At 32.8% G+C, this 12,957-nt stretch overlaps 1 protein-coding gene across 1 annotated transcript in view; it reads left to right on the top strand.

Annotated features, from left to right (window-relative positions):
• LOC120630333 (zinc finger homeobox protein 3) overlaps window positions 1-12,957 on the top strand; it is a 189,498-nt gene that overhangs the window by 27,843 nt on the left and 148,698 nt on the right. The window lies entirely within an intron of this gene.

Raw genomic sequence — 12,957 nt, 5'->3', positions numbered from 1 at the left:
CTTAGTCCAATAGTTAAGGTAGCCTAGAAGAGATCGCGTTTAGTGATAAAGCCGCCTTTTGCATATAATTTATGTTAATGTAAGTGTTCCTGTGTGTGTTTCCTTTATTATGCAACAAAGTTGTTTAAATAAATAAATAAAATAATTTTGGGATAAATTAATGTTGTAATAACGGACCAATGTTGGGTTAACGCCCCCTTTCTCATGGTAGTAAGGGGTATAGAGGTTAGATCCACCATTCTTCGCCAGGCTGTAATTATAAAATGAGAGGCTAAGGGTTGGTACTGTAATGTATAAAATCCGATTCTTAGGTATTTTACGAATGATTACTGGTATCAGTTATTATAAACGATAATAATGTATGTATATAAGTATGTAAATCCTTTATTGTACACCACAGAAACTTATAATTATGACATAAAAATATTTATTCAACTTGATAAATTATCAGTATTTCAAGAAGTGACTATGCTATGAAGTATTGGACAGCCAGCAAATGAAACTATTATGGAATCCAATTGCATCCATCCAATCATACATTCATTAAGACACTCAACCAAAGTTAACGAAAATTTACTGGAAGCTGTTTGAGACTCATCCGAAAAAAAAATATATATTGTTGTGCATCTTACTCAGCTAATCCGCTAACTTCTTGTGTGTAAAAAAAATCGTTAAAAATATGCGTTTTGTTTGCTAGTTGTTTGATAAAATAATTGCACTTATATTGTGTGAAATCTCTCCTGCGCAGGGCAAATCGCAATACTCTTTTTTCGTGACATCACCAATAACGATTATGTTCTTGTAACGATCGACCAATTCTTTCTTGATATTCCTAATTGCTACGATTTAACTTTATGGAAATATTAAATGTCCTGATGCCAATAAATCAATTTTAATTTCGACAAATTCTTCCATATCGGATTTATGTATAACAATGTCTAAGAATTAAAAATATATTGACATTTAGAATTATATATTTTTATTGGTCCCAATCTATTGTTATGATATACAAATATTATTCAATATGACGATATTCCATCGTATAAAAATATCTATGATCATAGTTACAAAATTTATCGAGAAATAACGCTCATTAAGTGTTTTATAGATCAACTATTTCTAACAACTTTTTGAACGCCAGTCAGCTACTTACTTATGTTAAGATATATATTTTTTTATTACTAGGATAATAATATTTTTTATGGATATAGCAGAAATCTTTTGATCATAATTAAGACCCCGCAAGCCTAATTATAGCATCGAATGAATTTGTTTTCTTAGTAAATTTTACACTAATCATTACTTCCAAACTCGAGCTAAACATACTTAGAAGTATATTTTATAAGATCAAATCTTGCTTAACTACATATAATTCGAAATTCGAGGGCAGAAAATCAAAAATGCTAGAGCGTCGAATCAAATCTTGATAACGTTATAAAGATTTAGTCTAATCCGGGTCTCGGAAGCCCTAACCTAGTGCTGCGCGCTCGATATATCGATGACATAAAACGTGCGAGGAGACCTATGCCCTACACCGTACGTGCTAACTGTTAAGCCTTTATCACTCGCGCAAAATGCATTTCTATTCACTGCACTTTATAACTGAGGAATCATGAAATGTAAAAATTTAAGATAGATTTTTAGTAAGTAAATAGTTTGTTATAGTAACAACTTTTAAAATGGAAACTTCGCTTATAAATTATCAATTCTAAATAACTGTCACAAATAACCGTTGCCTACGAAAGATGTTTAAGTTATCTTTAAGAACCGATTCTGCATTCTAATATGTGAAAATGTGTCTGTTTGTTTGTTTGTTACTTATGTTTTGCGCAACTGCTGAACCGATATTGATTAAATTTCCTGTATATGATAAGAGATATACCTAGTTACTATACATGACCGCTTAACTTAACTTGGTGAAAAATAAACGCGCATGAAGTTGCGTCTAAAAGCTTGTTTTATTTGTTACATAAATAGTTGTTATTTATACATATTGTATCGCAGCAATAAATGTATTTTTGCTAGAGTATAATATGCAGAATTTGAAATGTAGGTAGGTATGTGTACATGAAAGTAAAATTTTTGGTACTTAACAAAGCTCCCAGATCTGTGAAGGTGCCCCCATTTTATGCCTCAACTAATGGCATAACTGCTTCATTTATTTTTGTTTCCTAAAGAGTTATGAATCCATTGCTATATAACTGAGCGTTATTTTTTAAAACGTCATTTTTATCGACTTGCTTAATAGTGAGCAGGTTACTAATATTTATTCTACCTAGGTATTATATTTTACCAGCCGAAATTAATAAAACTTTTTGCTTAAAATGCTATATTATATAAATAAGATCCTAGATAAGATAAGAACGAAGTAGTCATCGCATAAACTGGTAAAATAAGTAGCATTATGGTCGAAATGTACCTTTTAATTGCATTGCTTCATCGATTCATGGATTCGGAAGCCCCAGCCTAGAATCGCTTGCGTGAAACATGTGCCTCGTGTGACTTGCATCTTACTGGCTAAGCCTTCACACCTTCGGACTATGTAAGCCATGCATTCTCTACACGTAAGTGTACTTGACATTAATCTTATAAATTCATTTGAAATTTCCTTTTATTTAGCTGCGAAATATTATATTGAAATGAAATTGCAATTAAATTAAGTTGAATGAAATGTATTTTTTTGCTCGAATATCGTTACTGAATATTAAATAATATTTTGACAAGTGTAAATCCAATACATACTTTGTCGGCCTGTAAGGAAATATTAAAATAACTAAGAATTAACTGTCAATATTTTTTATTAGAAAATTTACCCGCGATATTTTTTACTAATTGATATTTTTGTATATCTATGAAAACTCTTGGCACTATCCCGTTTACTTGCTGTAATTCCTATCTACCAAGGTTGCCTGTAAGAGATTGCTTGCAGCAATAAGGCCGCCTTTGCATGTCTACATTGTGTACTGTATACTCCTTACTGTTTCTTTTCCTATATGTTATACGTGCAATAAAGTGTTTCTTCTTCTTCTAATGTCAATAAGGCTTGAAGTGAAACGAACTGAAGTTAAATTATTATTTTGTAACGTTTATTTATTTCTTCAGCCCATTTAATGGATTGATATGATGATGATAATCTTATGATTCATGATAATAACCGGGAACGAAGGCTCAACGTGATTTCAGAGGCAGGATACCGCCAATTTTCTTTAAACTTGCCATATTCGTGGCCCAGTCCAGGAATGAAACCTCGTGATTTGTAGAACGTACGAACCGCGAAGCAGTCAGTCTAATAAAAAAGTATATAAATTTAAAGTAAAAATGCTTATGCATAACAAGCCTATTAAATTCATCGTTATTCATTCTTATACCGAGAACTATTCATATTTTTATTTGTAATATCACTCTATGAATGTAAAAGGTGGGGTGCCGTATCTTACCATCTTGACCACTTCACGCGCTTGACACTTGACCGTCGATATAACCACAGATAAAGGCGAACACATGTTTTTTCACTATAATGAACGCTTTATCTATGTAATTTTGTATTGTTTCTGTAATTATGATAGATCACTCGGAAAATTGATGGTTTAACAAATTTTTATGGTGGCCCCTTGTTAATAGTAGTTTTAGAATAAAATTTTTATTTCTTTCTTTTACTTTTATTTTTAATTTTCGTAGTTTCATCATCATTATCATTATATACAAGGGTCTCCTCCCATAATAAGAACGGGTCAAGGCCGTAGTCCATCACGCTGGCCCAGTGCGGACTAGTGGACTTTGAGAATATTATGGAAAACTCTCAGGTATGCAGGTTTCCTCACGATGTTTTCCTTCACCGTTGAAGCAAGTGATATTTTAATTGCTTAAACGCACATAACTTGAAAAAGTCTTGAAGAAAGACCCCCCGAAAGTCGATGTCCTACCCACTAGGCTAGTACGTACCGCTTCCGTAGTTTAACTATATATATTAACTAATAGGTTTAGCTGGGTACCCGTATCAGCAAAACATTTGACATTTGACAAATTTTTGCTTAGATATTTATACTGGAGAAGGCATTTAATACTTAGTAGTTCGAAATCAGAGATTGTTTAAAAGTCTCCGGCACCAGCTAGTCTATGTTAATATTATAAAGAGGATAGATTTTTTTGTTTGTTTTTTTTTACCAATAGGCTCCGACTGGTAACAATAGTATATTATCGTATTATTAATTATTTTTGAAATAAATAGTTTTATCGTGCCTTCACGAAGTACATATGGGTGTTCACATAGCAGTATTTAAGTATTTTCTTTTAAATTTAATCCAATCGGACATTTAGTTTAAAAATTTAACTACTACACTTAAACAAAAAAGTTATTTTTAGAGATGAATTTAATTAAAAAGTTCTTTTTAAAAACTACACCCGATTATTTTTACAAGAATACACATCTTAAGATATGCTTTAAAAATAAAAACAAACTCGGACAAAGTTGCGGGCAACAGTCAGTCAAATATAAAGTCATATTATATTAGATTACGTGTGACAGAACATAGAGCAATGTTTATTATTCCGTTTCGTTTGATACGGAATCCATGCAAAGATCTTATATCATTGTGTATCAAATCCACAACCCTCACACTCTCAACCAATGCCCTGCGAAGTGTTGCTATTGTTTAAGGCGATGGTTCTGGACATCAGGTTAGCCATCTGCAGGGTCCCTCGATTATCATTAAAAAAACCAGCATTACATGTGAAGTCGGGGGTCGCATTTTGTATGTAAACAAGTAATGCAGTTAAATATAATGTCGGGTCTAGTTCCCCAGGAAAACGGTAGGACAAAGGTATTTCTTTCTGTATTTTATGAAATCAAACACGAGTATAAAGTCATAAATTCGGTGTTGTCTCATAAAACAAACTATATACGACAATGATGCTCAAGCAACGGGATAAAGTATCGAAAACGAGCTGCTAATGTCTTATTTATGGGTTTTTGTGTGTCGAACACACAATTTTCACATGCTCAACCAGCTACCTGGGTTGCAACTTGCAACCGATTTGCGGTACTTATAGATCCGGTAGAGTTTGCAAGCTAATAGACATACCTTGACAAAATCAAACTAAACCTAGAGTTGTAAACAGAAGTTTATTTAAATAATGAGTGTATGAGAGTGTAATGAATAAAATATTATTGTAAATTAACAATGAATATTCATAGCACTTAATGTAAAAAACTGTGATAGCCTAGTGGCTATGACTTCGGCTTCACCTTTGAAGGGCCGAGTTCGAATCCCAACGTGCACCACTAACATGCTTAGTTATGTGCGTTTTGACAAAATTAAATATCGTTAGGAAACCCGTATGCCTGAGAGTTCTCTATAATGTTCTCAAAGACGTGAGAAGTCCACCAATCCGCACTGGGTCAGCATGGTGGAATACGGTCTAAATCCTTCAGATTGTGGGAGATCCGTGCCGTGTAATGGGTAGATATGAAAATAATGATTATGAATGGTTAAAGTATTTATATAATTTTCAGATTACAAATAATTATGTAGGTATAATTTAAATATTGTTTAAGTATAGGAAGGCATTTTTCAGTTGAAGACACTGATGATTTATGAGAAACATTATGCTTAATCTGTAACAGACAAATCTGTCGGAAGATATTTATAATTGCTTAGTTTTTATCAGTTACACCAAATAGATATTTCAGAGTAGATGCACTCTGTACGCACATTTCGTTCCGATAGCGTAACACCCTTTAAGATATTAACTTTATTTACCATCAACGTTCGCATGGTCCTGCCAAGTCGCAATTATACATAACTCTATAGCAGCCGTGTGATTTTTTACGGTTTCCAACCGAGTAGCGTGTATCGGTGTGATTTTAATACACGTTTAGATACCCATTTAACCCGCACTATCGGATATGCCTTTACGGGGCCATATAACATGTCAGGAATGGTTATTTTATGATTCGCCTCAATAAGGGTGCGAGGTGCGCTCAGATTCCTCTGTCATAACATTTTGAGCACTCGTCTGAAATGCGTGTAAAATGATAAGAATGAATGACTTATCACAACTAACTTAGATGTGAATTTTTATGAGCCCACGTAATTTTATCTGTATTACATACATATTATCTTATCGAGCCTTCATTTCAGTAACTAAATGTTGAATTAAAAGAAACTATAATTGAAGTCTTAAAAATCTAAAAAGATATTTATTTATTTGTATTTTTGTGAAATGAAATCCGTCATGCCAGGGCTATAAAATATTGCGGACTTACAAATAATTGTATAAATTATATCAATTTAAAGGATTCATGGGTTTATATTTAATAACCTGAGTTAACGCTGAGTTTAATGTAGCCTTCTTCTCGACCAAAACGCGCATGGGACTGTCATTCATAGTTGAATTTTTCTTTCTTATATGTTAAAAAATAATTCGCCCAATGATATATTGGAAAATATTTTTTTTTTCGATAAGTGTGTTATTTTTTTTTATTCTCTAGATACATTTAAAAGAAAACATAGATCTTTTGTAGGGAGTTTTGTAATCCATGGTCCTGGGTCGCTTGTTTCCAGCGGCTACCAGTTTTTCTTTAACTCCATTATTTAATCCTTCGCAATAAATGAAATATTTATTCTTCAAATTGATTTACACAACTAATGCGATAATAATTTATTCTGTAATTTTTCAAATCTCGACAACAAAACCAACATCATTAATAATCATTAAAATAGAAATAAGAAATTATGTAGACGGAGTTAGTCAAAGTGTAATTTTTCAATAACGGCATATTTACCTTTGGTTTTCTATGTAATTTAAAGGTGTATGCAATAGAATGTGAAGGTATCGTTGTATAGGGATTAGTGCCCCGTTCCGGTAGGGGACTAGAAAAATAATATAAATATATCACTTTACAATACGAGCTCGAAGTTTTGGGCTCTTTGTGGTACCAATCAATGGCGAGCTCGGTTGATTTCTCTCAGTGGTCCCTAAACTTTGTGCTATTTAAATATTAGTCGAGTATTACAATACCAAAGTATAAATAGCTGATAACTGTGATGCAAATTTTTAGATTAGAAAATTGTTATTGTGTTACCCGGGCCTTGGAGAGCAGGTTAAACAGTTGGCCCTCGGTAATTATTATCACCAACATATTTTAATAGTAATCAGATAGCGGTGCTAGTTATGTTGTACACAAAGGCCTGTAATCCACCAATATCGTCCGAGCAGGTGTTAGAGTGATTTAAAATAGATTGACTCAGCGTCTCAAAAGTATTTATTTCAAGCTTATCTACTAAATAACTAAATTTAGGTTTTGCTAAGGATACCATTGACACTTTAAGATGCTAAACTACTTACCCATTTTTCCTAACCAAGAGTTATTTTGGGCCTAGCAGTCACTATAGGATGCTACAGTTGTAAACTCATAGAAACATTTGAGATGAGGTCATGCAGACGCATGTTGGCCATTAGTTGGACTCTCAAAGTATCCAATGAGAGAGTTCTGCGACGCTTTAAACAACGACGCGAATTTTAACACACCTTCAAAATCAAGAAATTTGCATATCTGGGGCACGTGCTAAGGCACGAAAGATATGATGAGCTCCTTAAACTTATTATGATGGGAAAAGTTGCAGGAAGAAGAGGCGTTGTTCGCTGAACAATGTCGTGGTTTTGACACATCAGAGATTTGACTGGAAGCTGACTGCCAACCTTCACTAGTGGGAGAGGCACCGCAAGAATAAGAAGACAGTTTTTATAAAGATCAAAGCGAAATTCTTGCTTATTTAAACTGTAGCAATAACGAGATTGGGCCCATCGGCCCTGTGCCCAATGATCGATAGCATTTAAAAACAAATAAAAATTGTACGTAAATTGGTCAAAACATGGAGTGGGAAAAACGAAAAAATGCACAAAAAACAAAACAAAGTACAAAATATTCTGTGTTTAGTCAGGTTAGTTAAAAATAAACATCTCAAAACTTTGGGAATCACAGCACAAGCATGTATTGACGATCGACATAATCCTCGAGAAATCTTTACGCTTTGCGAAGCACCGTTCAAAACACTTTCAGTTTATTAAAAGTGTCTTATATCCGCTCAAAAATTACTTCACAACATTTTTACGTACAAACGAAAATCAACCTTTCCTGCTGCAAATAAAAACGAGTGTCCCATGTTTTATTTTATAATTTAAATTCGTACCAATATCTACCAGTATATTATTATTTTAATCCCATTATTTACGAACTGTAACGGTATTCCTCAGTCAATATTTGTACATTTGTTTTTGGGATTAAAAGTATGAACTCACAACTCTTTTTTTTATAAGCGATGGCAGGTTTGTGCTTCACTTCATATTCTCTTTTCAAATCGACTTCAAAAAATAGCTTCTTTTTTTGAATCTGTATATTCGAATGTATTTGAAACTAGGCCGTACTGTTTGAACGATTTTATTCTTGTGCTGATGGAGTATGGTACACCTCAACTATTATTAGGTAAATAAGAACGCTACATGCTGTTATATATGTATATTATAGTAGATAGGCTCGGTTCCGGTAATCAGAAATTACCTGTACTATGAAATTCGTTTGTAAAAAGACGTAGCTACCTATATTGTTCCTAGGTTCAAAGCCGAACATTTTGTACTATTGTTTTTTTTTATTTTACAAACATTCTCAGTAACACTCTCTATAGCAGGCTGAATTATTTTAAGCTTTAAATCTAAGACATTAAGAATCACTGACCTATATTTTAATTGAGTGAAAACAACATTTTTGGAAGGGTTAACGCGATAAACGTTTATTTTTGACAGAGTTTGGCCTACTGCTTTCTATGACCGGCATCCTAATTCATAAGGTCTAACCTAGCATTGATGATCTTGTATTGAAATGTTATATTACTAACCACTAAAACCGATTTGGTTGAGCTCTTATAATATTTTATAATTACCACAACCCCTTTATAAAAAAGTTTCGGTTAAAATTACACCGCGAGAAAGTTCTTATAACAACCGTGAAAGTTCCGAAAGAAAACATTTAAGGGTGCGACACATTGCAGCCGATAATTAAGGCGTATTCAAACTTCGATCGGAAACTATAAATAATAGAAATCCGGATCGGACCGGATCTCCTTTGAGCGCAATTATTATAAGTTCCTTGAATAGCACCCTTTCCAATCGATCAGATTGGTTTAATAACATGGTACGCATTTTTCACCTCCTGTCTCGTCACAGGTGTAGAATGGAGTCGTTAGACAATTTAGTATACAATATCGAAATTTAAATCAAAATATTTAATCGTAGTGCTCCGACCACTGCGCCCATCCATGTACAATCGTTAACTTCTGGTTTGGTCAGCGTTGATGCAAAAGGCTAGACCCCAACTATGAAGCGTAGTCAATGGGGCTTGCCGTGGTCTAGGTTGTCTAATTTACCAGATACGTCCCGAAAAGCGAGTACAGCTGCAAAATCTACTCAAACGCTTAAGATCCACGAGTCCTCAGTTTGCAAAGACTAATAAAAGTTCATGACCTAACATCTAGTGCTTATATTATGGGCTAGGGTCTAGGATCTACCCTACAAAGAGGCAATCACAAGCGTTTAGGGGGCAATAAGTTAAACTTAGATATTTTCTGTAAAAATTGGCCCAGCATCCACATTATTATTATAAAGATCTATTAATATAGAGAAACAATACATGTTTCTCTATAATAATAGATCTTTTTGTGACAGAGTTCGTCTGTTGAAATACTAACGCGATCCAAATTTCTTCCTCAAGCAGCATTTTTGTAATTACTACTATAAAAAAAATTACAAAATCAAACATTAATAAAATAGTTGTAAAATATATTATTAAAAATTAACTCTTAATATATAATAAGCTTTTTATTTGCAAATTATATATAATAATAATTCTGTCATTATTTTTATACTATAAAAAATATATTTATCAAATCAAACATTAATAAAATAGTAGTAAAATATATGATAAAAAATAGCTCTTAATAATCTTAATATTTATAAATCTCCTGTCACGATGTTTGTCCGCGATGGACTCCTAAACTACTTAACCGATTTTAAATTAAATTTGCACACCGTGAGCAGTCTGGTCCAACTTAAGAGATAGGATAGCTTAGGTCTTTAATTATAGTCGCAATTTTATTTTATTGCAAATTATTTGTCTATAATAAATTGACAGTCACATGTTATATATATACTACTATACTCATTTAAGGCTTAGCGATACTGAATACTTTAAAAACAATATCAAACGCAGACGAAGTCGCGGGCAACAGCTAGTATTATATATATTTTTACATGTTTCAAAAAAAGGTAGCCTCGGTAGGTAAAGTATTCAGCAGTTATTATTTTAAGGCTAATTATATTTATTTTTAACTTATTTCAGCGTGTTTCTTTACCTATTATTGTGTATAGTCTCCAATGTCAATCAACCTAACGGTTCATATTGAACGCAGCTTTATAGCGTTTTATTTTTTGAAAAGCACAAAGGAAAAAATAATCGAGCTTAAAATTTCACAGCAAAAAAACTGTTACAATTAGACAGTTTTTGTTCCTTTCTTTTGAATCGAAGAAAAAAATCTTTTAGTGACAAAAATATGGAGTACAAAAGTGACATGTCAGGTTAGGGTTGATTTTTTTCGCCACCCTTCGAAAGTGTTGGATGTCAGTCGTGATTGCGATTCTTGATGGAGGCCATTGTGATTTCTTTGAAGATCCAAAGCCGTATCGTCTTGCATAAATTAACGGATGCGTATTAGAGCACGACATGAATATTCCCATGTATATTATTACACTTTTTTTGATCGTAGCTATATCAAGATGACATCCTATTGACAAAAAAAAAATTCATTGTGGCCCGCAATTTATTTTTAATACTGTGTTTTTTTAATAACCTTGGCTTTATGTTGTTTTAACTTGATTATTTTTAAAATTAGACGCGAAATTAATCCTCACTTATTATTTTAAATGCGAAAGTGTTTGTATGTTTGTTTGTCCTTTCTTTACGTCCAAACAAACAACCAATTAACTTGATTTTTTCATGGAGTTAGTTGAAAAGACAGAGAAACAGGCTATTTTTTATCCCAGGCAAAATTTTTTTTTGCTTGCGATGAATTATTTGGATTAGTAGTTTTCTACGAGTAAATTTCCAAGCTCAACTAAAATCGGCAGGTCCATAATACTTATTAGTACAAAATAATTATTAGTACAAAAGTTTTAAAATATTTCCTTCGGGATAGTACCACCTGCAGCCATTCAAGATTTGGGTTTAATAAAAAAATAAGTATATATGAGTTTCATGACAATATTGATCTCATCAAAAATTTCAAGTGTTAACCTCTTATTTCATAATGCATTGATTGATACATTTTGAGTTTAGAACGTCAAATACACGGTCTTTGGAAAGCTGGCATCAATTTTTTTATTTCGGTTCTAGCTCCACATACTTGCATGTAGTTTTAAACTTCATATGCATCCTATAAACTACTTTGTGCACGATTCAAAAATTAAGGCAAGCACAGACCGAAAATAAAACCAATAATATACGGAACGGAACAGGGACAATGTTGCCAATATTTATTGCCCCCCATAGTCTAAGTGGACAAATTTATGACGGCGCGTACATAATAAATCATTTTCCACGGCGACGTTTTAAATACATTTTTATAAGCGAGCCCAATGTACAGTCGATCACACAAATGTATCCATCTTGGACTCTTATTCTCGTGAAGTTAAAGGTTATATTTCGAATGATATCGTAAACTTTACCTCTCGGTGTAAGCGAAGTTCGAAATTTATAAGTAATTTGCGAATAAATCTTCCTAAGTAAGGGGGACTTTTTCTATCTCTATTCTACAATGTAAGACGCTATTAACGTCGTGTTCTGATAATTGTCACACATATTTTAAAAATCCTCCCCTTACCTAACCTTCATTGTATCTTGTTTCTGTGTGAAAGAGGAAATCCATTATTTGCGGAAAAAAAACTTTTTGGTACTTTTTTTTTTAATACGGAATTCTTTTTGTTACAGAAGGTGAGTGAATACAATGCTTCTTATTAACCTAAATGTGGAATACCGTGAGCCCGAAACGTAAGTTAAAAATTATATTTTAATTTTAAAATAGCAGATGTTCGTAAAATTCACTAGCGTACAATAGTAATTGAAGAGGCCCCTTGAATATTAGATAAATAAATTTAAATTCAAAATTAATTAGTATATTTAATATTCATTCGTAGGCTTAAAGGTACTACTGAAAAAGTACTATTCCCTCAATTGCAAAATGTTTGTATGATGAACATGAAGGTGTTTCAGTATGTGTGTTTATCTATATATTATAAATATTTATGTTTATTATTCAGTAAAATAATAATCAGCCATCTTAGTACCCATAACAAAAGCTACGCTTACTTTGAGGCTAGACGGCGATGAGTGTATTGTCATAGTATATTTATTTATTATTTATTTTAGTATAGCAATCCACACAAATACATGATATAGCTTCTACTGGCTCTAACTTTTAAACACAATTAGATTCTTCAAGTCGAATCTCGAATAATGATAAGGAAATTTTTAAATGCCGACCAAATCCCCAACCGTCTCAATTTTTTAATAGAGCGAGCAACTAAAATTAGAACCTGCAATACCTACTATGAATTCTCGATATTTTTCTCAATGTGTTAGTAGGTACTGTTTGTTATCAGTGGAAAAAATTATAAGACATACATTGTTTTACTCCAGTACAAGTAGCCCTTGAATACAGTCTGACGGATGGCAAGTGACAATGCAATCTATGATTTACGATGGTAGCCAGCTAAATGCTGATGGTAAGATGGTGACAGGTTTAGCTTGTTGTATGGGTATGGTTTTTATACTATTGAGCACATTCCTATTCTTAATAGGAAAGGTTTGTAGGGTGCTAACTAACCAAAACTAAGTCCTCCCACAAGAAC

Source organism: Pararge aegeria, chromosome 16, assembly GCF_905163445.1.
Source record: "Pararge aegeria chromosome 16, ilParAegt1.1, whole genome shotgun sequence".
Lineage (NCBI taxonomy): Eukaryota > Metazoa > Arthropoda > Insecta > Lepidoptera > Nymphalidae > Pararge > Pararge aegeria.
This window is presented reverse-complemented; position numbering and strand designations above follow the sequence as displayed.